At 45.2% G+C, this 26588-nt stretch overlaps 2 long non-coding RNA genes across 2 annotated transcripts in view; one reads left to right on the top strand and one right to left on the bottom strand.

Annotated features, from left to right (window-relative positions):
- Positions 1-3191: 3191 nt before the first annotated feature.
- On the bottom strand, positions 3192-3953 carry LOC149468044 (uncharacterized). Its single transcript, XR_016311802.1, has 2 exons — positions 3740-3953; positions 3192-3632 (listed from the first exon to the last, which is right to left on the bottom strand). It is a non-coding gene; the product is annotated as an uncharacterized LOC149468044 (long non-coding RNA).
- A 273-nt stretch (positions 3954-4226) lies between these two features.
- The window catches only part of LOC149468043 (uncharacterized), an 88287-nt gene continuing 65925 nt past the window's right edge, over positions 4227-26588 (top strand). Inside the window, exon 1 of the long non-coding RNA XR_016311801.1 lies at positions 4227-4305. This is a non-coding gene — a long non-coding RNA (uncharacterized LOC149468043). The remainder of the gene's footprint in view (positions 4306-26588) is intronic.

Below are 26588 nucleotides of genomic sequence, written 5' to 3'. Positions count from 1 at the left end.
TATATATATATATATATATTTTACACACTATATTGTCAAAAGTATTGGTCGGCCGGCCTTTCCACACACATGACCTTTAATGGCTCCCCAGTCTTAGTCCGTAGGGTTCAATATTGAGTTGGCCCCCCCCCACACACATGACCTTTAATGGCCCCCCAGTCTTAGTCCGTAGGGTTCAATATTGAGTTGGCCCCACCCTTTGCAGCTATAACAGCTTCAACTCTTCTGGGAAGGCCGTCCACAAAGTTTAGGAGGGTCTCTATGGGAAGGTTGGACCATTCTTCCAGAAGCACATTTGTGAGGTCAGGCACTGATGTCGGGGGAGGAGGCCTGGCTTGCAGTCTCTGCTCTAATTCATCCCAAAGATGTTCTATGGGGTTGAGGTCAGGACTCTGTGCAGGACAGTCAGGTTCCTCCACCCCAAACTAGTTTCTTCATGTCTTTATGGACCTTGCTTTTTGCACAGTCATGTTGGAACAGGAAGGGGCCATCCCCAAACTGTCCCCACAAAGTTGGGAGCATGAAATTGTCCAAAATGTCTTGGTATGCTGACACCTTAAGAGTTCCCTTCACTGGAACTAGGTGGCCAAGCCCAACCCCTGAAAAACGACCCCACACCATAATCCCCCTCCACCAAACTTTACACTTGGCACTATGCAGTCAGGCAAGTACGTTCTCCTGGCAACCACCAAACCCAGACATGTCCATCGGATTGCCAGACAGAGAAGTGTGATTGGCCACTCCAGAGAACACGTCTCCTCTGCTCTAGAGTCCAGTGGCGGCGTGCTTTACACCACGGCATCCAACGCTTTGCATTGCACTTGGTGATGTAAGGCTTGGATGCAGCTGCTCGGCCATGGAAACCCATTCCATGAAGCTCTCTACACACTGTTGTTGTGCTAATCTGAAGGCCACACCAAGTTTGGAGGTCTTTAGCTATTGACTCTGCAGACAGTTGGTGACTTCTGTGCACTGTGCGCTTCAGCATGCGCTGACCCCGCTCTGTCATGTGACGTTGCCTACCACTTGGTGGCTGAGTTGCTGTTGTTCCCAGTTGCTTCCACTTTGTTATAATCCCACTAACAGTTGAGCGTGGAATATTTAGTAGCCAGGAAATGTCACGGATGGACTTATTGCACAGGTGGCCACCTATCACAGGACCACGCTTGGAGTCACTGAGCTCCTGAGAGCGACCCATTCTTTCACCAATGTTTGTAGAAGCCGTCTGCATGCCTAGGGGCTTGATTGTATACACCTGTGTCCACGGAGGGGATTGGAACACCTGAATCACATGATTTGGAGGGCTGGCCCAATACTTTTGGAGATATATATATATACATACACGGGGTGATTGAAAAATAACTCCCTATTTTAAGCTATTTATACATTTTTTATATGAAGTTACTTTTTTCTCAGTTCTTTAATGTACGTTCCTTAATCTATGACAATTATATCTGTATTGTTGTTTTTCTTTTCAGATTGATTATTTTGTTTTACAATTCGAAGCCCCATAAAGATTTCCAGACGTTTAACTGTACAAGAGCGTGCCCAGTTAGCGGCACGCTATGAAGTTTGGAAATCAGTTGTTCAAGTGCAAAGATGGTGGAGGACCATCAAAGGAAAACATGCTCAGATCGATGCAAAGACCATCAAGAACTGTCATGCAAAACTCATGGCGACAGGTTCTGTAATGGATGCTCAAAGAAGCGGTCGCCCTTCCAATGCCAGTAACTCGGAGGTAGTGAGAACAATTCAAGAAATGTTCACTCAGAGCCCAAAAAAGTCCATTCGACAAACAGCAAGGGAAAGTGACCTCTCTTTTCACTGTGTACGAACTGCGCTCAAGAAGAATTTTAAAGAAAACTCCATGTTTTGTGTGTTCTTCTCATATTCATTTTTTGTAAAAATAATGATTAAAAAATAAATTATAAGATTTTTAAAATAAGGAGTTACTTTTCAATCAAATATAAATAAATATATTTATTTATTTGTGTTATTTTTTTTTTTACTGCAAAAAAAACCTAAGTATTATATTATTGGAAATATTATTGCGCATATATATATATTCAACTTTTATTTTATATTATTAGAAACATTATTGGTTGTAGTATTTTTGTTTCTGTAAAAAATAAATACTGTATCAAAAAAGCAAAGTTCATCTTAATAAATATACATTATTCTGTTAGAAAAAAAATTACTTTTTATATTATATTATTGAAACATTATCAATTGTAATATATATATATATATATATATATATATAAAAATAATGATTATTATTAATATACAGGATTTATATAGTGCCAAATATATATAATTTGGCACTATATAAATCCTGTATAATAATTATATATATATATATATATATATATATATATATATTTGTGTTATTTTTATTTTTTTTACTGCGAAAAAAATACTGTAAAAAAAATTCACAATAAATATATATATTATCCTCTTAGAAAAAAAGCGAAGTATTATATTATTGGAAATATTATTGCATAGATATATAAAATTAACTTTTATATTATATTATTGGAAACATTATTGGTTGTGGTATTTTTTTTCTGTAAAAAATAAATACTGTATCAAAAAAGCAAAGTTCATCTTAATAAATATTATTCTGTTAGAAAAAAATTACTTTTTATACTATATTATTGAAACATTATCGATTGTAATATTAATATATATATATATATATATATATATATATATAAATAAAATTATTATTATACAGGATTTATATAGTGCCAAATATATATATAATATTTTTTTTCTGTGAAAAAATTACCATATATAAAAAAAAAGTAAAGTTCATATTAATAAATATATTACTTCATTAGAAAAAAACTGAGCTTTTATATTTTTGGAAGCAACATTGATTTTAAAATACATATATTTACCAGGTAAAATTATTATACAACAATAACGTTTATGTCAATAAATATATGATTTTATTTGAAAAAAAACTGAACTATATTTTTTAAAATATTGTTTTATATATAAATAAATATATATATATATAATGTGCCACGTTTATCAAATACGTACTATTTCATATGAATACTATGTGTTATATGATAGAAGTTAGAAATTTATTTTTCATAGAATTATTATACAGGGTTTATACAGAACAAGGGGGGGGCATATGTTAATATAAATATATATATATATACACTGTATAAACATAATTCTTTAAATGTGTGCTGTATTTATTTATAGATATACTGTACACACATATATATAGAGCATATTATGATGTTTTATATATACATCTTTCTATGTAGTACAGATCGGCTCACAGACAGTACAGGACGAATCGCTCTCTTTATTCTGACTGCCTTCTATAAGAAATAATTGGGATTTGCCATGGGGGGGTGCAGTGCGTACCCTGTCCGGTAGGGGGAGCCTGGCGCTGTCTGATCTCCGCACACAGCGGCTCCCCTGACCTCATCCACCTGCCAGACTGACGGCCCTCCCCATCCCGGAGACTTCTTTCAACTGCCTTCAGCCATTGGACGGCCCGGAGATAACGTCACTCGGCCTCGGCCTCCCCATTGGCTCCTTCGGGCTGTCAGTCACCGTCCAGGGGTCATTTAAGTTTACCGGCCGGAAATAAATAAATAAGTCGCCTGTAAATTAGAAATGCGTAGAGCATCAGAGAAGGAAAAAAACATGGGAGAGTCTGGGACACACTAACTTGCTAGGGGAGGGCGGGATTAGAGAGTGAGTGACGTACGGTAGAGCCAATCAACGGCCAGGGTGGCGGAGCGGTCTGTCTGTCCTCAATGCCGGCTGGTGACGTTCCTCAGGAGGCACGGGGACGGGCACGTGACGTCGCTGTCAACGTACCATGAGCGGGCGTCCGCTGTCACATTACAATAAAAGAACCGTGTCATTGAAACGATGAGCCAATACCTGATCTTTCCGTTTTTAGTTCCCACCTCCCCTCTTGTAGGCCAAACGGCGTATTTTTTTTTGACCAATGGCAACCCCGCTAGACCCGAGTGCACGAGAACTCAGCCAATCAGAAGAGAGGTGGGCGGGAGAGAGTGGGCGAGCCAAGGGAATCTCGATTTGTTTTTGGGCGTGTCCGGGACGCGCGTGTCGCCGGCAGCCACTCCCTGACTGCCAAGCCCGGCGACCAATGGCGCGGCGAAGTAGCGGGGCAGCGGCCAATGGGGTGCGGCGGCGGGCTGGAGTTGGGCGGGGTCGTCAGGGGTGCCGTGAGGTGACAGCGGACAGAGGTATGGAGGATTTAGTGAACGGGACGGAGGAGGAGGACGGAGCCAGAGCGGAGAGAAGGTAATCCCCGGGACGGGAGAGCGGATGGGGGGCGGGGCCGGCTGTGAGGGGGGAGACGGCTGGGATCCTCCTCCTTGTCCTCCCCTTCGTCTCCTCCCCCTCCCAACGTCTCCTCCCCCGTGTCCCCGTATGACTCTCCTCACTGACAGAGGATACCACACCGAGCCCATCACCGACACCACACCGAGGTCCACCACCGACACCACAGTCTCCTCACACACAGAGATATGACTCCCCTCACTGACAGAGGATACCACACAGAGGGACCGACACCAGAGAGAGAGAGTCCCCTCACTGACTGACACCACAGGGAGAGAATACCAGAGAGAGAGAGTGCCCCTCACTGACTGACACCACAGGGAGAGAATACCAGAGAGAGAGAGTGCCCCTCACTGACTGACACCACAGGGAGAGAATACCAGAGAGAGAGAGTGCCCCTCACTGACTGACACCACAGGGAGAGAATACCAGAGAGAGAGAGTGCCCCTCACTGACTGACACCACAGGGAGAGAATACCAGAGAGAGAGAGTGCCCCTCACTGACACCACACACAGAGGGAGAGTGCCCCCTCACTGACACCACACACAGAGGGAGAGTGCCCCCTCACTGACACCACACACAGAGGGAGAGTGCCCCCTCACTGACACCACACACAGAGGGAGAGTCCCCTCACTAACTCCACAGAGAGAGAGTGTCCCCTCACTGACACCACAGAGAGAGAGAGAGAGTCCCCTCACTGACACCACAGAGAGAGAGTCCCCTCACTGACTGACACCACAGGGAGAGAATACCAGAGAGAGAGAGAGAGTGCCTCCTCACTGACACCACACAGAGAAAAAATACCAGAGAGAGCCTGACACCACACACAGAGGGAGAGTCTCCCCTCACTGACTGACACCACAGAGATAGAATACCAGAGAAAGTCTGACACTACAGAGAGAGAGAGAGAGTCCCCTCACTGACACCACAGAGAGAGAGTGTCCCCTCACTGACACCACAGAAATAGAGAGTGTCTCCCCTCACTGACTGACACCACAGAGAGAGAGAGTGTCCCCTCACTTACACCACAGAGATAAAGAATACTAGAGAGAGCCTTACACTACACACAGAGGGAGAGTCTCCCCTCACTGACTGACACCACAGAGATAGAATACCAGAGAGAGTCTGACACTACAGAGAGAGAGTCCCCTCACTGACACCACAGAGGGAGTGTGTCCTCACTGACTCCAGAGAGAGAGAGAGAGAGCGCCCCTTCACTGAAACCACACAAAGAAAGCATACCAGAGAGAGTCTGACTGCATGCACAGAGGGAGAGTCTCCCCTCACTGACTGACACCACAGAGAATACCAGAGAGAGTCTGACACCACAGAGAGAGAGTGTCCCCTCACTGACACCACAGAGAGAGAGAATACTAGAGAGAGCCTTACACTACACATAGAGGGAGAGTGTCATCTCACTGACTGACACCACAGAGAGAGAAAACCAGAGAGAGTCTGACACCACAGAGGGAGTGTGTCCTCACTGACTCCAGAGAGAGAGCCCTCCTTCACTGAAACCACACAAAGAAAGAATACTAGAGAGAGTCTGACACCACGCAGAGAGAGAGAGAGTCCCCTCACTGACTGACACCACAGAGAGAGAAAAAAAGAGAGAGTCTGACACCACAGTGAGAGAGTGTCCCCTCACACCACACAAATAGAATACAAGAGAGAGCCTGACACCACACACAGGGAGAGTGTCCCCTCACTGACTGACACCACACAGAGAGAATACCACAGAGAGTCTGACACCAGAGAGAGAGAGAGAGAGAGAGAGAGTCCCCTCACTGACTGACACCACAGAGAGAGAGAATACCAGAGAGAGTCTGACACCATACAGAGAAAGGGAGTCCCCTCACTGACTGAGGGAGAGAATACCAGAGAGAGAGAGAGAGTCTGACACCGCTGAGAGAAAGGCCCCTCACTGACTGAGGGAGAGAATACCAGAGAGAGAGAGAGTCTGACACCGCTGAGAGAAAGGCCCCTCACTGACTGAGGGAGAGAATACCAGAGAGAGAGAGAGTCTGACACCGCTGAGAGAAAGGCCCCTCACTGACTGAGGGAGAGAATACCAGAGAGAGAGAGAGTCTGACACCACTGAGAGAAAGGCCCCTCACTGAGAGATATCACAGAGTTCAATACCAGAGCCCCCTCAGTGACACATCAGAAAGTCCTCCCACTGACTGATATCACAAAGAGTCCCCCCCCCCCCCCCTTATACAGCGAACCATGACTCCCCTCACTGACTAACCAAGAGAGAAACACCACAACGTCTGACACCACACAGATAGAGTCCCCTCACTGACTGACACCTCCAAATGTCCCCCTCATAATCACTTTCCTCCCCCCCCCCACCAAGTGTTGTCCTTGTATTCACACCCCTTTCCCCCCATCACCACCACCAAGTGTCATCTTCATATCATCCCCCCCCCCCCCCCCCCACACACACACACACACAGAGTCCCTCTCATAAATGCACACCCCCACGAGTCCCCCCCTTGTACAGTCACACTCCCCACCAGGGGCGGACTGACCATTTGGAAACTCGGGCATTGCCGAGGGCCTGGGGTCAGTAGGGGGGCCCCATGAGATGCCCCTGGTACCTTTTCAATAGGCTTTTTTGAGTTTGGGCAACGACACAGGGGCCCCATGATCCCCTATTGCCCGGGGGGCCCCATGAGTTGTCAGTCCGCCCCCACTCCTCACCACTAAGTGTCCCCTCACATACTCAGTCCTGACCTGTCACCGCTCCCCCACTCCACCGCTATCACCAAGTGTCCCCTCACATACTGAGTTTCAGCCCTGACTTGTCATTCTCACAACACCCCCCCCCCCCACACACACAAGTGTCACTGTTACATATTCACCCCCCCATTGAGTGTCTTCTCTTATATTTGTCCTTCCCACTGCTCCCCGAGGAGGAGGAGTACTGGTACTACTGTGTATGTCACACCTCAGTCATAGCAATGGCGGGGGAGGGGGGGTATTATGTACATACAGTGCTCAGCATAAATGACTCCACCCCTTTTGAGAAGTAAGATTGGAATCAATATCTCAATGAACACAACAACAATTTCCAACATTTTGAGAAAACTGAGTTTTATAGAACATTTGTGTCGCTCATTACATGGAAGGTTAATAATAGAACTTAGATTACAAAATCTTTCGTTTTATGCAAATTAGTTGATGCAAAAATGAATCCACCCCCCAACAAGAACTCCTCCATCTAGTATTCTGTATGACCTCCATGATCTGTATGGACTGCACCGAGTCCTCTAGGTATGGAATGAACAAGTTGGAGACATTGTAACATCGATCTTTTTCCATTCTTCAAGAACGAGCTCTGTCAGAGCCTGGATGCTGGATGGAGAGTGATGCTCAACTTGTCTCTTCAGTATTCCCCATAGGTGTTGGATTGGGTTCAGATCAGGAGACATACTTGGACATGGAATCACTGTCACCCGGTTCTTCTTCAGAAATGCCACAGTGGCCTTAGATGTGTGTTTTGGATCATTGTCATGTTGGAAAAGTGCATGAAGACCGAGGGCACGGAGTGATGGGAGCATCTTCTCTGTCAATATAGAGCAGTACCTCTGTGAGTTCATGACACCACCAATGAAATGCAGCTCCCCGACACCAGCAGCACTCATGCAGCCCCACAGAAGGACACTGCCACCACCATGTTTCACAGTAGGCACCATGCATTTTTCTTTGTACTCCTCACCTTTGCGACCCCATACAGTTTTGAAGCCATCGGTTCCGAAAACATTTATCTTGGTCTCATCACTCCAGAGTACAGAGTCCCAGTAGTCTTCTTTTTCAGCATGGGCCTGGCAAATTCTAGGCAGGCATTTTTGTGATGGGCTTTAACCTCCCTGGCGGTATGATTATTTCAGATTTTTGGTGCTGAAAGCGGTACCATTTTTTTGCATGGAAATATGTATTTTTTTTATTGTAGGCTGTAATTTTTAGGAAAAACTCACTGAAATCTGTCCGAACAAGAGTCTAGTAAACATCCCGGGTATGATAAAATTTGAAACACAAAATCATAAATTATAATTTAATAAATAATCATAAAAATAATATAAAAATAATAAAAAATTTAATTCAATAATATAATCAAACCAAAAACACTGAAATTTGAAATATAGCGCCAAGTTCGCACATTGCTGAGCTCAGTAGGAAAATCGTTTTCAGTGTCTGATGACGAATTTCCCCCACGAATCATTATCACTCAATTCTGCAAGTGGTTCTGATTTACTATCGCTGTTCTCTAGCTGATCTAAACCGCTTTTGACCTAAAGGGACACTTTTTGGACGCCATGGACATTTCTCAGTTTCCAGGCAGAAAGAACAGACAAAATGCAGGCAGGGCGCCGGACAAAGCACTAGGGACAATATGTATGTGAAATTGGTTGAGACAGCAATGTTTTACTGTGTAAAATGTAAAAAAAAAAAAATGACATTTTTTAAAATTTTTAAATTTCCCGCCGCCGGCGGCGGCGGCGCCCGTACGTCCCGACGTCACAGGGACAGGACACAGAAGCCGGATGCCGGCATCGGCCGGAGGAGATGGCCGGGGACGCTGCAGGGGACACATCGTGGGAGCGCAGGGTAAGGTAAGTGAAGAACACATGCCGGAGCAGCGCCGCATGGTAAGCCCGAGTGTAGCTCGGGGTTACCGCTTTTGGTACTGAAATGTTACCCCGAGCTACACTCGGGAATACCGCCAGGGAGGTTAAGAGAGGCTTCCTTGGTGGACGACATCCATGCATGCCATTCCTCTGCAGTGTACGTCGTATTGTGTCACGGGAAACAATCACCCCAGTTTGGCTTTCCACTTCTTTAGTCAACTCCATGGCGATTTTCTTCAACCCTTCTCATCAGAAGACGCTCCTGTCATGGTGTTATCTTCCATGGACGGCCTTGCCGTCTCTGTGAGATGGTTGCAGTTCCATCTTTGTTACATTCTTGTATCAGTTTTGCTCCAGTATTCTGACTGATAAGTAAAGTTTTGCTGATCTTTTTGTAGCCTTCACCTTTCTTGTGTAAAGAAATTGTCTTTCTGAGGCCTTGTGACATTTCTCTTCCATATGGTGCTGTTGCTGACAGCATGAAATGCGAGGGGTTTCTTTGTTTGTTTGACCAGCCCCCACTCTCTGCTTTGACAGCTAGCGGGGATCTTCTTCCTCTCAAATGTAAAAAAAAATGGCCGTGCAGGGCTCCACCCACATGGCTGCATCACTCATTCAGTCATCTGTGAATGAGAGACTACAAGTCCCGGCAGCCTTAGTGGCTGTCAGCTTGTAGTCCTCAATGAAGGACCATGGTGCTGGTAGTTCATTCATTCTTCCTGTCAGTATATATGCTGGCTCGTACATCCCGTACAGGAAAGCAGATATACTGACAGGTCTGCAGGAGACCTGCATGGCACCAATGATCTGCTGATTGCGATGCAATGCTTTACAGGCTTCTGCAGACAAAAAGACAAAAATAATAAATGCACATTTTTTTACCTAAAAAAAAAATGTGCATTTATTATTTTTTTTTTCTCAAAGGTGAACTTATCCTTTTAACCACTTCCAGTCCGGACACTTTCCCGCCCTTCCAGTCCGGACACTTTCCCGCCCTTCCAGTCCGGACACTTTCCCGCCCTTCCAGTCCGGACACTTTCCCCCCCTTCCAGTCCGGACACTTTCCCCCCCTTCCAGTCCGGACACTTTCAGCCCCTTCCAGTCCGGACACTTTCCCCCCCTTCCAGTCCGGACACTTTCACCCCCTTCCAGTCCGGACACTTTCACCCCCTTCCAGTCCGGACACTTTCACCCCCTTCCAGTCCGGACACTTTCACCCCCTTCCAGTCCGGACACTTTCACCCCCTTCCAGTCCGGACACTTTCAGCCCCTTCCAGTCCAGACACTTTCAGCCCCTTCCAGTCCGGACACTTTCACCCCCTTCCAGTCCGGACACTTTCACCCCCTTCCAGTCCGGACACTTTCACCCCCTTCCAGTCCGGACACTTTTACCCCCTTCCAGTCCGGACAATTTCCCCCCCCTTCCAGTCCGGACAATTTCCCCCCCTTCCAGTCCGGACAATTTCCCCCCCTTCCAGTCCGGACAATTTCCCCCCCTTCCAGTCCGGACAATTTCCCCCCCTTCCAGTCCGGACAATTTCCCCCCCTTCCAGTCCGGACAATTTTCCCCCCCTTCCAGTCCGGACACTTTTACCCCCTTCCAGTTCGGACACTTTCCCCCACCTTCCAGTCTGGACACTTTTACCCCCTTCCAGTCCGGACGCTTTCCCCCCCCTTCCAGTCCGGACACTTTCCCCCCCTTTCAGTCCGGACACTTTCCCCCCCCCTTCCAGTCCGGACACTTCCCCCCCCCTTCCAGTCCGGACACTTCCCCCCCCCTTCCAGTCCGGACACTTTCCCCCCCTTCCAGTCCGGACACTTTCCCCCCCTTCCAGTCCGGACACTTCCCCCCCCTTCCAGTCCGGACACTTCCCCCCCCTTCCAGTCCGGACACTTCCCCCCCCTTCCAGTCCGGACACTTCCCCCCCCTTCCAGTCCGGACACTTTCAGCCCCTTCCAGTCCAAGCCAATTTTCAGCTTTCAGTGCTATCAAACTTTGAATGACAATTGCGCGGTCATGCAACACTGTACCCATATGAATTTTTTAGCATTTTTTTGAGACAGATAAAGATTTATTTTGGTAGTATTTATTCACCACTGGGTATATAAATGAAAAATCCAAACATTTTGAAAAAAAATAATCTTTCTTCATAAATCTTGGCCAAAATGTATTCAGTTATCTTTTTAGTAAAAAAAAAAAAAAATAACACAAATTAGTTGATAACCAAAAATTATAGTTTTTCAAAAAACTTTTTCACATTTTTATTTTTATTTTTTTTATATTATTATTTGTTTTTTGTTTTTGTTTTTTTAAACATACCATCACCCTAGCAGTGCAGTGTCACCATAGTGACACTGTACTACTTGTGGGGGGTGATGAAGATTTTTTTTTTTTTCTTTTTTTATACTGTTTGCTTTTACACCCATAAAGGCTGTAAAAGCAATCATTCCTCCTTCTCTCTGGCTGCATTCTTGCAGCCATTGAGAAATACTGTGAGAGCTGTGAATGGTCACAGCTTGTCACATGGTACAAGGGTGTTGTGAATAGCCCTGTACCATGTGACCTCTGTGATCATTCACAGATTTCACACGTAGTAAGCAATGATGTCAAAAAGTGAAATCTTGCTTACTACTGTTCATGTGATCACTGATTGGCCAATCGGATCATATGATCGGGAGCTCACACAGAGGTTCCGTACAGTGATCAGTGTAGCGATCAGTGAGCGCGCACAGGCAGTGAATGCGGGGGCTGTTTATATACGGCGACCCGCTTCGGCACTGCTCCCGTCCGGCCGTTTATGTACATTGGCCGGACGGGAAGTGGTTAAGTAACGCCCTTTTATAATCAACTGTCTGCTGGACACCTGTTTAACCCCTTGGCAACCGCACTATAGCCAGTTCTGGGAGGGCGTCATATGACGTACTCCCAGAATGCACTCTCCCGCACACCCCCAGCGGCCGTGCACCCGACGATCTCAGTGATCGCTCTGTCCTACGGACACAGCTGATCACGTGATGTGGAAAAAGGCCAATCACAGCGGCCTTTTACCACGTGATCAGCTGTGTCCAATGACAGCAGATCACAATGGAAATACAGTTGCCGGTTATCGGCAGCACTTTCCTCACGCTGTCACAGCGCGAGGAAAGTACTGCCGATAACCGGCAATTGTCAGACAACAGGTCGGCACTGATGATCAGTGCCGATCAGTGCCTCCTATCAGTTCCCATCATTGCTGCATATCAGTCCCGCCTATCAGTTCCCATCATTGCTGCATATCAGTGCCGCCTATCAGTTCCCATCATTGCTGCATATCAGTGCCGCCTATCAGTTCTCATCATTGCTGCATATCAGTGCCGCCTATCAGTTCCCATCATTGCTGCATATCAGTGCCGCCTATCAGTTCCCATCATTGCTGCATATCAGTGCCGCCTATCAGTTCCCATCATTGCTGCATACCAGTGCCGCTTATCAGTTCCCATCATTGCTGCATATCAGTGCCGCCTATCAGTTCCCATCATTGCTGCATATCAGTGCCGCCTATCAGTTCCCATCATTGCTGCATACCAGTGCCGCTTATCAGTTCCCATCATTGCTGCATATCAGTGCCGCCTATCAGTTCCCATCATTGCTGCATATCAGTGCCGCCTATCAGTTCCCATCATTGCTGCATATCAGTCCCGCCTATCAGTTCCCATCATTGCTGCATATCAGTGCCGCCTATCAGTTCCCATCATTGCTGCATATCAGTGCCGCCTATCAGTTCTCATCATTGCTGCATATCAGTGCCGCCTATCAGTTCCCATCATTGCTGCATATCAGTGCCGCCTATCAGTTCCCATCATTGCTGCATATCAGTGCCGCCTATCAGTTCCCATCATTGCTGCATACCAGTGCCGCTTATCAGTTCCCATCATTGCTGCATATCAGTGCCGCCTATCAGTTCCCATCATTGCTGCATATCAGTGCCGCCTATCAGTTCCCATCATTGCTGCATACCAGTGCCGCTTATCAGTTCCCATCATTGCTGCATATCAGTGCCGCCTATCAGTTCCCATCATTGCTGCATATCAGTGCCGCCTATCAGTTCCCATCATTGCTGCATATCAGTCCCGCCTATCAGTTCCCATTATTGCTGCATATCAGTGCCGCCTATCAGTTCCCATCATTGCTGCATATCAGTGCCGCCTATCAGTTCTCATCATTGCTGCATATCAGTGCCGCTTATCAGTTCCCATCATTGCTGCATATCAGTGCCGCCTATCAGTTCCCATCATTGCTGCATATCAGTGCCGCTTATCAGTTCCCATCATTGCTGCATACCAGTGCAGCCTATCAGTGCTGCCTATCCATGCCACCTCATCAGTGCCTATCTGTGCTACCTGTCAGCCTCATCAATGCACATCAGTGAAGGAGAAAACTTATCTGTTTGCATAATGTTATAATAGAAACAAGATAAACCTTTTTTTTGTCAAATTTTTTGCTCTTTTTTTGTTTATAGTTAAAAAAACACCCCGTGGCGATCAGGGGCAGACTGACAACTCATGGGGCCCCCGGGCAATAGGGGATCATGGGGCCCCTGTGTCCTTGCCCAAACTCATAAAAGCCTATGAAAAAAGGTACCAGGGGCATCTCATGGGGCCCCCTACTGACCCCGGGCCCTCAGGCAGTGCCCGAGTTTCCAAATGGTCAGTCCGGCCCCGGTGGCGATTAAATACCACCAAATGAAAGCTCTTTGTGTGTGAAAAAAATGATAACAATTTCATTTGGGTACAGTGTTGCATGACCGCGCAATTATCATGCAAAGTGCGACAGCGCTGAAAGCTGAAAATTGGCCTGGACAGGAAGGGGTATAAGTAGCCGGTAGGCAAGGGGTTAATGAATAATTAGACTCACCTGTAGTTGAATTATTGTTAAGTAGGATTTTGTTGTCTAAAATTTAGTTTTGCCCCTAAAGCCGGCCATAGACGGGCCGTTTATTGGCCGAATTGTCGGCCGATAAACGAAAAATCGGTCGGTGCCGTTGCCAATGCTGCCACCAATGCTCACAAAACAATTGGGACAAGAAACCAGTTTGACAGAGACAGGGGAGCACACCATACAATGTGACAGCAATACAAATACATTATGTTTTTATTTGGATACAAATGGATACATTGTTGCAACCGCAAGACTTTTCATATAAAATATAATAGCGGAAGAAGAACGGAGCCGCCGTTCAGTGACACCTGTACATTCTTCTTTCATCTTCTTCATTCTTCTTCATTCTTCATTCTTCCTCATTCTTCTTCATTCTTCTTTCTTCTTCTTTCTCCTTCTTTCTTCTTCTACTTTCTTCTTCCTCTTTCTTCTTCTTCTTTCTTCCTTTTTCTTCTTCCTTTTTCTCCGCCGCCGTTCAGTGACACCTGTACATTCTTTTTTCTTCTACTTTCTTCTTCCTCTTTCTTCTTCCACTTTCTTCTTCCTCTTTCTTCTTCTTTCTGCTTCTTCTTTCTTCTTCCTCTTTCTTCTTCTTCTTTCTTCTTCTTCCGATTTTTGACCCGTCTATGGCCGGCATTAATCACCAGTCACACCTGTGATTTAAAAATCGCACAATATGTGTGCAATTTCAGCTGCGATTTCTGAAACCTTTATTGCTACTTGTGAAGATTTCCAACGGTTTCTTGCAATTTGCAGTGCGATTTCCATTACAGGTGAAATTGGGTAAACGAGCGCTAGAGAAACCAATAATAAAATGCAGCTGGCATAAAAGGTGTAACCTCCAACCCTCATAAACATAAATATATAAAAATGCAGCGCTCTAGCAAAACATAATAAAAAAAGATTATAAATATAAGGGTAAAAAATACAAAATGAATGCGTTTATGTAAACGTACACGTGCAACCACAGATTGATAAAAGCTAGCGTATTTAACAGCCAGACCGTGCACAGTCCCACCTGGATTAATAAATAAATGCGCTACGAGGCGCCACAGTGAATGTGTCGATTGCGTCTGCGTATGGCGCAAATGGTGCGTAAGTGATAGCAAATGTCCAATATACAGGTTGGTGATAATCCGTGCTCCAAGTGAATGTGGAAATGAGTCTATATTGCACTAACCAGCACAATAAAAAGCGCCTTTGAGTAACTCGGACCACTCCTGGTCATCATCATCCTGGGGTAACCACAGGGATCATCTGGTATACATCTGCACATCAGCTGATCATCCACTGCTACTCTCCGGACTCCAGGAAAACTCCACTCCAAATGTGTGTACCCAATAAAAGCACTTATGATATCCACCTAAATAGCAATCATTAGATGTGGTGGCGGTCTCATCCCCCCCCCTACTCTGTGTTCACCTGGTGATCTGGCCAATATCACACCTCCCATATTAGAGTGCCTCCACTCTGGATGAAGGAGCACAGGGGGCACCTTTGGACAGCAGCATTGTCAGTCGTGTACAATGGACGGGACAGCGGTGCTCCGCTCACCTCTATTCTATGTATGTGAATATGCAACAAAACTGCAGAAAAAGTACCGCAAGAACTACTTAAGAAACCGCGCTGCAGCAGATCGCACATGTTAAGACGCTGACATTCATTAGATGTGATTTCAGGTGAGATTTCAAGTTGCTAATTGCACCTGAAACCGGTGTGACCGGGCATTTAGGCTTTGTTCACACCTATGCAGTTTGCGTTTGATCCGTTTTGTGCAGCGCTCTTTGTGGTGCATTTTTGCATATGCGTTTTAGCCGCATTTTTGATGCATTTTACGTTTTTTTTTTTTTTGCTGCTGGGAAGATTAAAATGCATCAAAAACGCACTACATACTTTTCTGTAGTGTCTTCATCGCAGTCTATAGAACCAAAATGGCAACAATTTGCGTTTTAAAAAGGTCCTGTTCCTTGCCAAAAAACACACCTGGTGAAAACGCGGAGATGTAAACCTGTCCCATAGGAAATCATGTTAAATGGACTGTACTGCGTTTCTGCAAAACGCAACTTAAACGTGTGTGAACCTATGGTAAGACTTTCTTCGGGGTGTATTCATTTTTGCAACATGGTCTTGAATGAATTTGTTAGGAAAAATACTTTTTTGTGTGTGCAAATGAACAAATGTTGTTTGAAATCAATGGCCGGCATTTGTGGGAGGATTTTGTAGTGTAGTGTCCCATAGAAAATGTTGATTCTGAAAGGAAAGGTTCTCTGAGAAATCTGTAGAGGTGTACTCATTTATGCTGAGCACTGTACATATGTGCATACATACAGTATATGTGTGTATATGTATGTATGTGTGTATGTATGTATGTATGTACGCACGCACGCACGCACGCACGCACACACACACACACAGTGAAGGAAATAATTATTTGATCCCCTGCTGATGTTGAATGTTCGCCCCTCACAAAGAAATGATCGGTCTAAAAATTGAATGTTCGGTATATTGTAACACTGAGAGACAGAATAGCAACAACAAATTCAGCAGAAATGCATGTCTAACAAATGATGACTGTTTTGCATGTTCATGATGGAAATAAGTATTTGATCCCCTTCACAAAACATGACTTAGTACTTGGTGGCAAATCCCTTGTTGGCAATCACAGAGGTCAGACGTTTCCTGGAGTTGGCCCCCAGGTTTGCACACATCTCAGGAGGGATTTTGGCCCACTCCTCTTGGCAGATCCTCTCCAAGTCATTAAGGTTTGGTGGCTGACATTTGGTAACTCGAACTTTCAGCTCCCTCCACAGATTTTCAATCGGATTAAGGTCTGGAGACTCTAGGAACTTAATGTGCTTCTTCTTGAGCCGCTCCTTTGTTGCCTTGGCCGTGTGTTTTGGGTCATTGTCATGCTGGAACACCCATCCATAACCCATTTTCAATGCCCTGGCTGAGAGAAGAAGGTTCTCACCCAAGATTTGATGGTACATTGTCCCACCCATCGTCCCTTTGATGCGGTGCAGTTGTCTTGTCCCCTTAGCAGAAAAACGCCCCCAAAGCAGAATGTTTCCACCACCATGTTTCACAGTTGGGATGGTGTTCTTGGGGTCATAGGCAGCATTCCTCCTCCTCCAAACACAGCGAGTTGATGCTAAAGAGCTGGATTTTGGTCTCCTCTGACCACAACACTTCCAACAGTCCTCCTCTGCATCATTCAGATGTTCAGTGGCAGACTTCAGACGGGCCTGGACATGTGCTTTCTTGAGCAGAGGGACCTTGCGGGCACTGCAGGATTTCAGTCCTTGTCGGCGTAGTGTGTTACCAATTGTTTTCTTGGTGACTGTGGTCCCAGCTGCCTGGAGATCATTGACAAGATCCTCGTGTAGTTCTGGGATGATTCCTCACTGTTCTCATGATCATTGACACTCCACGAGGTGAGATCTTGCATGGTGCACCAGACCTAGGGAGACTGACACTTGTTTTGTGTTTCTTCCATTTGCGGATGATTGCACCAACTGTTGTCACCTTCTCACCAAGCTGCTTGGCCATAGTTTGGTAGCCCAGTCCAGCCTTGTGTAGGTCTACAATCTTGTCCCTGACATCCTTGGACAGCTCTTTGGTCTTTGCCGAGGTGGAGAGTTTGGAATCTGATGGTTTGATTGCTCCTGTAGACAGGTGTCTTTTATACAGGTAACAAAATGAGATTAGCAGCACTCCCTTTAAGAGACTGCTTCTAATTAGAGATGAGCGAATTATTCAAAAATTCGATTCGGCTGATTCGCCGAATTTGCAGAATAAATTCGATTCGATGCGAATTTATTCGCTGCAAATTTAACTTATTAAAAGGGTTTCTAGGCTTCAGAGAGCCTTTATATTAGTGCAGAACACTGTACCTTTAATTTAAATGCCCTTGGAGTCTGCTGGGGAAGAGAAATAATACTGTCAGTCAGTATGACATGCAGATGAGTGCCGTCGATCTTAGAATCACCGCACACTTCACTCATTTGGGCAGTCACGGGGCACGAAGAAGAAGATGAAGAAGATGAAGAAGAAGATGAAGAAGAAGAAGAAGATGAAGATGATGAAGAAGATGATGATGAAGAAGAAGATGATGAAGAAGAAGATGATGAAGAAGAAGAAGAAGATGAGGATGAAGAAGAAGAAGATGAGGATGAAGAAGAAGAAGAAGAAGAAGAAGGATAAGGATAAGAAGAAGAAGAAGAAGATGAGGATGAAGAAGAAGATGAGGATGAAGAAGAAGATGAGGATGAGGATGATGAAGAAGAAGAAGGATAAGAAGAAGAAGATGAGGATGAAGAAGAAGAAGAAGGATAAGAAGAAGGATGAGGATGAAGAAGAAGATGAGGACGAGGATGAAGAAGAAGAAGAAGAAGGATAAGAAGAAGAAGAAGAAGAAGGATAAGAAGAAGAAGAAGAAGAAGAAGGATAAGAAGAAGAAGAAGAAGATGAGGATGAGGATGAAGAAGGATAAGAAGAAGAAGAAGGATAAGAAGAAGATGAGGATGAAGAAGAAGAAGATGAGGATGAAGAAGGATAAGAAGAAGAAGAATAAGAAGAAGATGAGGATGAGGATGAAGAAGAAGAAGAAGAAGGATAAGAAGAAGAAGAAGGATAAGAAGAAGAAGAAGATGAGGATGAAGAAGATGAGGATGAGGATGAAGAAGAAGAAGGATAAGAAGAAGAAGAAGAAGGATAAGAAGAAGAAGAAGATGAGGAAGAAGAAGGATGAGGATGATGATGAAGAAGATGAGGATGAAGAAGAAGATGAGGATGAGGATGAAGAAGAAGATGAGGATGAGGATGAAGAAGAAGAAGGATAAGAAGAAGAAGAAGGATAAGAAGAAGAAGAAGAAGGATAAGAAGAAGAAGAAGAAGGATAAGAAGAAGAAGAAGAAGGATAAGAAGAAGAAGATGAGGAAGATGAGGATGAGGATGAAGAAGAAGAAGAAATAGGATGAAAATAAGAAGAATTCCAGTACAGCAAAAAGTGTATCTGCAGAGAGCTCCGCTATTTCTGACAGTTCTCTGACAGTTCCTTCACATTTACAGCGGTTGAAACATTGTATCTATTTGTTTCCGAATAAAAACATCTGTATCCTAACAAATAGATACAATGTTTCAACCGCTGTAAATGTGAAGGAACTGTCAGAGAACTGTCAGAAATAGCGGAGCTCTCTGCAGGGACACTTTTTGCCGGCTGTAGAAGGGATGAAAATCGGCCGATCGGGAAAAATTCGATTCGTGCATCCGAAGTTTGCTAATTTTCGGATTCGGTGCGAATCTAATTTTTCCTAATATTCTAAACGAATTCCACTTCGCCAAGTTCGATTCGCTCATCTCTACTTCTAATCTCAGCTTGTTACCTGTATGAAAGACACCTGGGAGCCAGAAATCCTGCTGAATGATAGGGGATCAAATACTTATTTCCCTCATGAACATGCAGATCAGTCATCATTTGTGAGACGCATTTCTGCTGAATTTGTTGTTGTATTCTGTCTCTCAGTGTTACAATACACAGAACATTCGATTTTTAGACCGATCATTTCTTTGTGAGTGGGCGAACATTCAACATCAGCAGGGGAGCAAATACGCATTTCCTTCACTGTAAATATATATATATATATATACATACACACATATGTACAGTGCTGTGTGTGTGTGTATGTATGTGTGTGTGTGTGTGTGTGTGTGTGTGTATATATATATATATATACAGTTGTGACCAAAATTATTCAACCCCCAATGCTGTAAAGGGGTTTAGGGACTATAGTGTACATTTGGAATTGTATTCAGAATCAAATCCTACAAGGACGTTGTAACTACCCAAATGCAACTAAAATGACATCAATTGTTTATGTAATACAGTAGTAAATGGTTCTTATGTGGTTTCTTCATTGCCACAATTATTCAACCCCTTAAAGACTACCACTCTGAAGAACAGAGGTTCATACAGGTGCTTTCCATCAGGTATTGAAAACACCTGTGGATGTCACCGAGCAGCAATCAAGCATAATAAGCACCAATTAGGCAGCTTTAAAATGACTGTGATACTCAGCTCCTTCTAGACATTTACTGGTGTGGTTACAAACATGGTGAAGGCAAGAGAATGGTCCAGGAAGACAAGAGAAGAGGTGATTTCTCTTCACAGGAAGGGCAATGGCTATAAGAAGATTGCAAAGATGTTAAACATACCAAGAGACACCTTAGGAAGCATCATTCGCAAATTCAAGGCAAAGGGCACTGTTGAAACGCTACCTGGTCGTGGCAGAAAGAAGATGCTGACTTCGACTGCTGTGCGCTACCTGAAGCGTAGAGTGGAGAGAAGTCCCCGTGTGACTGCTGAGGAACTGAGAAAAGATTTGTCAGATGTGGGTACAGAAGTTTCAGCCCAGACAATAAGACGCACACTGCGTAATGAAGGCCTCCGTGCCAGAACTCCCAGGCGTACCCCCTTGCTGTCTCCAAAGAATAAGAAGAGTCGACTGCAGTATGCCAAAAGCCATGTGGACAAACCACAAAAGTTGTGGGATAGTGTTCTGTGGACTGATGAAACAAAATTAGAACTGTTTGGGCCCATGGATCAACGCTATGTTTGGAGGAGGAAGAACAAGGCCTATGATGAAAAGAACACCTTGCCTACTGTGAAGCATGGTGGAGGGTCAATCATGCTTTGGGGCTGTTTTGCTTCTGCAGGTACAGGGAAGCTTCAGCGTGTGCAAGGTACCATGAATTCTCTTCAGTACCAGGAGATATTGGATGGAAACGTGATGCAGTCCGTCACACACCTGAGGCTTGGGAGACGTTGGACCTTTCAACAGGACAATGATCCCAAGCATACCTCCAAGTCCACTAGAGCATGGTTGCAGAGGAAAGGCTGGAACATTTTGGAGTGGCCATCGCAGTCACCAGACTTAAATCCGATTGAGAACCTCTGGTGGGACTTAAAGAAAGCAGTTGCAGTGCGCAAGCCTAAGAATGTGACTGAACTGGAGGCCTTTGCCCATGAAGAATGGGCGAAGATACCCGTAGATCGCTGCAAGACACTTGTGTCAAGCTATGCTTCACGTTTAAAAGCTGTTATAACTGTAAAAGGATGCTGTACTAAGTACTAAGATTGAATGTCACTTGGGGGTTGAATAAAACTGATAATGCTGTGAGCACAGAAAAGACATTTGTGGTTATTTCATTATAACTGTTATGTTATATTTGTCTGACCTACAAGTGCCTCTTTAATGTAAATGTAAGCAAGATGACTGAATGATCAAAAGCAATGTCAAACTGGCCAAAACACTCAATTTCAGTGGGGGTTGAATAATTTTGGTCACAACTGTATATATATATTACACACACCACATATATATACACACACACACACACACACACACACACACACACACACACACACACACACATATATATATATCCATTGCCCTGTGCTTATGTACTGGGATTATCACCATTACTACCAGTAGTACAAATTATCCCGAAGTTTATAACACTGCCGTCTTATCCCAGGATTATTACTACTAATCATAATAAAAACTACAATGTATATAAAGTTTTAATAACTATCCCTGGCTCTGGTAGGCTGCACCCACAACAATGGACTTCCTATTGTTATTGCAGCCACTAATAACTCTAGATTTTGGTTTATTACACTGCGATTGTTACTATAAGTAATAATTATACCCGAGACTGTTAAATTGCTTCCGCGGTTGTGGAATTATTATTATTACTGCTGGGAATATGCGGAGATATCATATCACCTTCGTGGCAGCGGGATTATTATGAATGGAACCACCAACAATAAGCATCTGTGGGGCCTGTCACGGTTTAGGATTATTACCAATCATGTCATCGAAGTCTGTTACTGTGAACATATAGCTCAGGGCAGGGGCGGACTGACAATTCATGGGGCCCCCGGGCAATAGGGGATCATGGGGCCCCTGTGTCCTTGCCCAAACTCAAAAAAGCCTATGAAACAGGTATTAGGGGCATCTCATGGGGCCCCCTACTGACCCCGGGCCCGAGTTTCCAAATGGTCAGTCCGCCCCTGGCTCAGGGATTATTACTGCAGCCACTAATAATTGTGTGTGGGGCTGTTACCCTGCATGTACTGTACTAGTATTATTGCTGTGACAGGTAACAATTACAATTGTGACTGGTATACTGTACGCCTTGAGGGCCACTCTTACCGCCTTTAGTAATCTGTGTGAGGGACTTTTCCATTTCATCCATAGCACAGGGATTACCACCGATGTATGTCAGACCTCCACACTGCATTCAGAGAGCTAGAACCATTCAGGTCTGTGCACACTGGATGAATTCTCATGCATATGGCTACAGTATTCAGTGCAGGCAGAAAGCATGGACAAAGGAAAACCTGTGCAGAAGGTCCAAAGATGTTGCAATGAGGGGGGGATCTGCATGCTACATTTCGGGTTTATCTTTTTTTTTTGTTAATTATTATCCTACACTGCACTCAGACCCCCTTCGCTTTTTTCGGTGTTGTCATGTTGCAGCCTTGTACTAGTTGTTTACATTTTTGTTCTCAGTCATCTACACTCCGTACCCCATAATGACAAAGTGAAAACAGAATTTTAGAAATGTTTGTAAATGTATGAAAAAGGAAGAACTGAAATATCACATTTTCAGAAGTATTCAGACCCTATGTAATAACACAAATTTAGCCCGGGTGTTTCCCATTTCTCTTGATCGTTGCTGAGATGTTTTCGCTCCTTGATTGGAGTCCTCCTGTGGTAAATTAAATTGATTGGACATGCTTTGGAAAGGCACACATCTCTCAATAAAAGGCCTCACAGCTGGCAATACATACTGTATCAGAGCAAAAGCCATGAGGTCAAAGGAGCTGCCTGCAGAGCTCAGAGACAGCATTATTACAAGGCACAGATCTGGGAAAGGCGACAAAAAATTTCTACTGCACTGAAGGTTCCCAAGAGCATAGTGGCCTCCATAATTCTCAAATGGAAAACGTTTGGCATAACCAGGACTCCTCCAAGAGCTGGTCACCTGGCCAAATTGAGTAATCAGGGAGAAAGGCCTTAGGATGAGAGGTGACCAAGAACCTGATGGTCACTCTGACCGAGATGTGTGGAGATAGGACAAAGTTCCTGAAGGACAAGAAAGGGGTGCAGCCCTCCACCGATCTGGGCTTTATAGCAGAGTGGCTAGACAGAAGCCTCTCCTCCATGCAAAACATATGACACCCCGCTTGGGGTTTGTAAAAAAGCTCCTGAAGGACTCTCAGACAGTGAGGAACAATATTCTCTGGTCTGATGAAACCAAGTTTGAACTGTTTAGTCTCAATTATAAACATTATGTCTGGAGGAAACCAGGCACCATTGATCACCTGCCCAATACCATCCCAACAGTGAAGCATGATGGTGGCAGCATTATGCTGTGGGGGTGTTATTCAGCAGCAGGGACTGGGAGACTGGTCAGGGTTGACGGAAAGCTGAGTGAGAGAGTTCCTCAATGAAAACCTTGTCCACAGCACTCGGGACCTCAGACTGGGCCGAACGTTCACCTTCCAACATGACGACAATCCTAAGCAAAAAGTCCAGAAAACACAGGAGTGGCTTAGGGACAATGCTGTGAATGTCCTAGTGTTGAACCCTATTGAATACCTCTGGAGAGACCTGAAAATGGCTGTCCACCAATGGTCCCCCTCCAACCTGACTGATCAAAGAAGAATGGCAGAAATTCCCCCAGTCCGAATGTGCAAAGATTGTGGCGTCATACCCAAAAAGACTGGAATTGCCATCAATGGGGCTTCAACAAAGTACTGAGTAAAGGGTCTGAATACTTAAGTACATGAGATATTTCAGGTTTTTCTTTTGAATAAATTCACAGAACTTTCTAAAAATCTGTATTCACTTTGTCATTATGGGGTACTGAGTGTAGATTATTGGGGGGGGGGGGGATTAATTTAAACAACTGTAGTGTCAGGGTGCAACATAACATTGGAAAAAGTGAAGGGGTTCTGAATACTTTATGAATGGACTGTATACAAATGACTGTTGGGGCTCATTCATGCCAAATGCATCGAACTGCATAGATCAACGATCATCCAACAGTAAGATATATAGGAAACACCACAGCTTACTGAGGCAGGTGCTGCATAAAAATTCAGATATGTTGCTTTTTTACACAGCGCATCTGATTGCACTGCATGTCACCGCAGGGTGCTGTGCTCCATAGACTTCAATGGAGTATAATTTTGTGACACTTCAGTAAAGATTTTTAAAAAATATACACAGCGTGATGCATTGTAGCAACGCATCCCCCTTCTCCGCTCCTGTCCGATGAACACCAACCTGTAGTGCTTTAACCAGGGGCGGACTGACAACTCATGGGGCCCCCGGGCAATAGGGGATCATGGGGCCCCTGTGTCCTTGCCCAAACTCAAAAAAGCCTATGAAAAAGGTATCAGGGGCATCTCATAGGGCCCCCTACTGACCCCGGGCCCTCGGGCAGTGTCCGAGTTTCCAAATGGTCAGTCCGCCCCTGGCTTTAACATGTGGGCTGGTGATTATGACCCATGAAGGTTTACTTTTGAAAGGTTTTGCATCTACTCCTGTATTTAGCTTTACTTAGTTTGCACAGGGAGGACTCTTGGAGCTAGGACTCAGAAAAGAGAGGTCCCCAGAGTACTGGGGACTATTGTTATTCCTGACAACTGCCTGATCTAATGAAAAAAGAGCACTCATGAGATACCGTGTGTCTGAGGTCGGACAGTTTTCATTGCAGCAAATTTCAATTGACCTTTCACCTCTGTGCTCCAGCACCTAGCATCATCCTCAGAGTTAAAGCGGAGCTCCACTCAAAAGTGGAAGCTCTGTTTGTTTGCCTCCTGCCCCCCCCCCTCCACTGTCATATTTGGCACCTTTTTGGGGGGGAGTGGATACCTGTTTTTGACAGGTACCCGCTCCCAATTCTGGCTCACTGGTGAAGTGAGACGGAAGTTTGCCCCCCCTTCCTCCCGCAGTCTCCTGGGAACCTTCACAGGTCCCAATCAGTCTGCGCAGCAAGACTCTCGAATGCGCAAGGGGCACCCGGCTGTCACAGCCTGGTGCCCACTGTTGAGATGCCGGCATCAGGGAGAGAAGAGGCATAGAAGAGAAGGTGCGGATGAGCACATCGCTGGACCCCGGGACAGGTAAGTGTGTGTTTATTGACCATGTGCCCTCCTGAGGATTCCCTCCCCCCCCTTTCCTGATCAGGCCATTTTTTTGTGTTATGGCGCTACATTACTTTAACTGACAATTGTGCAGTCATGCAACGCTGCACCCAAATGAAATTTACGTTTTTTTCCCCACACATTGAGCTTTCTTTCTGTGGTATTTGATCGCCTGTGCGGGTTTTATTTTTTGCGCTATAAAAAAAAAAGACCGACAATTTTGAGAAAAAATGGCGCTCCAGCTGTTGAAGTACTACAAGTCCTATCATGCCTCTGTCTCTGGGAGTCTTGCCTGTGGATGTCAGTCTTGCAAGGCCTCATGGGACTTGCAGTTCCTCAACACCTGGAGGGCCATAGTTTGGAGGTCCCTGGTATAGCCATGCATTGGTTGTGAAGACATGGAAGGACAGTCCACCGCCATCTGTCAGGGGAGTGAGGGGTCAGGTAGGTAAAACTGCTTTTACTCCCCCCTACCCCCCTAGAATAAATGAGCGATTAACCCTTGCAGTGTGGGTGCATCCCAAAGACCAATGCAGGGTCTTTGGTGTCTCCAAACTATGGCCCTCCAGCTGTTGAAGTACTACAAGTCCCATCATGCCTCTGGGAGTCTTGCCTGTGGATGTCATTCTTGCAAGGCCTCATGGGACTTGCAGTTACTCAACACCTGAAGGGCCATAGTTTGGAGATGCCCGGTATAGCCATGCATTGGTAGTGAAGACATGGAGGGACAGTCCACTGCCATCTGTCGGGGGAGTGAGGGGTCAGGTAAGTAAAACTGCTTTTACTCCACCCCCCCTTCTTCCCACCTACCCCCCTAGAATAAATGGGCGAATAACCCTTGCAGTGTGGGTGCATCCCAAAGACCTATGCAGGGTCTTTGGTGTCTCCAAACTATGGCCCTCCAGCTGTTGAAGTACTACAAGTCCCATCATGCCTCTGCCTCTGGGAGTCTTGCCTGTGGATGTCAGTCTTGCAAGGCCTCATGGGACTTGCAGTTCCTCAACACCTGGAGGGCCATAGTTTGGAGATCCCTGGTATAGCCATGCATTGGTTGTGAAGACATGGAGGGACAGTCCACCGCCATCTGTCGGGGGAGTGAGGGGTCAGGTAAGTAAAACTGCTTTTATTCCTCCCCCCTCTCTCTCCTCCCACCTACCCCCCTAGAATAAACGAGTGATTTAACCCTTGCAGTGTGGGCGCATCCCTATTGCAAGAAAGACTTTTCCCATTTCCTAGAGTTGGGTTTTAAAGTGTGTGGGCTCCTATAAGATCCAACGTATTCCTAAAAATAGAATGAGGTTGTATGAAGCCGTGACGGGGGTCAAGTTGTAAAGCTGCCCACACACAGTGCTGCCTTCACTTCCGTTTTCTTACATTTTGTACCGTTCAGTCTACACTTCGTAGGTCCCTGTAGCAGATTGTAACATGTGGCGAGCGTTCTCCTGTTACGGTTACAAGTACCTGCCGGTG

Source organism: Staurois parvus, unplaced genomic scaffold (assembly GCF_062004578.1).
Source record: "Staurois parvus isolate SC_StPar_1 unplaced genomic scaffold, SC_StPar_1.0 ptg000095l, whole genome shotgun sequence".
Lineage (NCBI taxonomy): Eukaryota > Metazoa > Chordata > Amphibia > Anura > Ranidae > Staurois > Staurois parvus.
Note: the sequence above shows the minus strand (reverse complement) of the source record. Positions and strands in the feature narration are given on the sequence as shown.